Raw genomic sequence first — 2,148 nt, 5'->3', positions numbered from 1 at the left:
AAAGTTTTAATGGTCTTCTTCCTCCCAAATTTATAGTTTTGTGATAATAAATTGGGCCATCTTTTGTCTCAATTCTTACCTAGCCCTTAGTCATTGAATGAGTATTGCTTTAGATAGACCGAGACTTAGGAAAGACCTTAATTTAGAAAGATCGAGGTCACCAACTGCATCCTGGGCCATTGATGGTTATCTTGACCACTGATGGTCATCTAGTCACTAAACTTCAATGACTCTGGAGGAGAAAGTGAGGCTAATGACTTTATACAGCTCTGCCTCACTTAAATCCAATTCCTGCTTGAGTCAAGACATCACCCTGTGATGTCATTGGTTTTCTTTAAAAATGAAGGATGAATAACAACTAGTTTTCTGAAGGAAAAAAAATAAAACTGTACACAGACCTATACTTTTAAGTTTGGGATGCATAATTACATTCTATTCATCATTTTCTTTCTTTACCTTAACCATTATTCATTTTATTGTTTATTGCAGAAAAAACAAGACATTTAAATAAAATATTCTAGAAGAGGACACTATGATTGATTTGTAGTTCAATTGTAAAGCCTCATCATAATTTTTCATTGTGTTTTGCCAGTGTACACTACATCACAGATCAATCCATGATTACTCTGAGAGTAGAATTATACAGCACGGTGGTGTTCATAAAGTATTTCTTCTGTCCAGTTTTTCTTTTTCACATTCAACTGATAATATCTGACAATCATTAAAATATAGAATTCTATTATTCTTTACATAAAGCAAACACAAATCAGTGAAACATACAGATTAAACATAAATTTAGCATTTATGAAAAAGAGTGACTTTTATTCTGAATAGACATGCTGGGAAAAAACTAGCAATTAATTTTACACATTTTTCACTTCATTCTTTACACATAAAGGGTATTTTAAAAGAAGATCATAGGGCTACAGATGAGATATTGCTTCTCTTTGAACAAGGTACAAACTTCAGAATGAATAAAATCACAACTGACTTTATCCCTATAACCTAAGCCAAGTGTCTCGAGTAAGAAATAAATTTCCTTTGCATTGCAACCAAATTTTCATTTAATGCTATATGAATTTCCATTTATAAATATAACAGTCAGATTGTCCAAAATGCAGATTTTCACATCACAAAACACAACCTAGTATTTTAAATAGCAATTCTGCTGTTGTATTTAACCTACTGGTTCCTTAGGTAACTTCATAAACATTTATTAAAAATGAAGAATGTACTTCCTATGAGATGGTAGCAAATGTTTTTGGGAAGATAGTATAGGGGTAGAAGTTTTCAATGCAAGTATATTCAGAAGATTTGCTATTCAAATAATATTTTTTCAAAACCAGTTGGAGGAATATGATAAAAGTCCCCGGATTGACAATCCAAAATCACACTGTCATCAACATATACAACAGGATATACTGTCGCTCATATGCCTGATTCTGGACAGTGCATATTCTTTCCATTCAAATAAACACTTAATTCTACATGGTCATATGTAATCCCCGTTACATCTCCCTCCTGTGGAAAATTGTTTGCTGGCAGCTTATTCATTTCCTCACTGTTGTGGTAGAGGACTCCATCATTCCTCATCACAAGGCTATACACATCTCTGCCCAGTGGAATCTGATTCAAATAAACTTTTTAAATTGCAACTCCAATGCCCCAGATAGCTATGGATTGAATTTTTAATTCAAAGTAGCTTTTGTTCTTGATGCAAAGGTGCATTGACTAAATAGCGTCCTGTCCCACATATCCTTCTTCCATTTTTGACAATGACAACATCTGTTCCCATGTGCTGCATGGCCAGTTGCATGGCCAGCATCTCCTTCAGTGGGATGTGACCAGTCTGGTATCCCTGAAGCAGTATTTACAGAAGAAGATTGAGGCTGCCATCATGCTAGGGTTGCCCCAGGGGGTTGGGTGCAGGCACAGTTCTATTCATCATTTTCTTACTTTTAACAAAATAATAAATCAAATCCTGATTTGCTGATTTCTATCTGAGGTATAAATGGGAAAACTGAAAATTTAATAATTGGGAGCCAGTTTGAACTGGCCTGTTTCTAACTATTATGAAAGTTTTCCTTAAACCAAACCAAAATCTACTTCTTTGTAACTTCCACACATCATTTCTAGTCCTTCCTTTAG

At 34.4% G+C, this 2,148-nt stretch overlaps 1 pseudogene; it reads right to left on the bottom strand.

Annotated features, from left to right (window-relative positions):
• Nucleotides 1–1,305: 1,305 nt before the first annotated feature.
• LOC138168549 (SPRY domain-containing protein 7-like) lies at nt 1,306–1,896 on the bottom strand (annotated as a pseudogene).
• Between the last annotated feature and the right edge of the window lie 252 nt (nt 1,897–2,148).

Source organism: Petaurus breviceps, unplaced genomic scaffold (assembly GCF_028583685.1).
Source record: "Petaurus breviceps papuanus isolate PSGF00001 unplaced genomic scaffold, PetGlider_PUasm1.0 37, whole genome shotgun sequence".
Lineage (NCBI taxonomy): Eukaryota > Metazoa > Chordata > Mammalia > Diprotodontia > Petauridae > Petaurus > Petaurus breviceps.
Note: the sequence above shows the minus strand (reverse complement) of the source record. Positions and strands in the feature narration are given on the sequence as shown.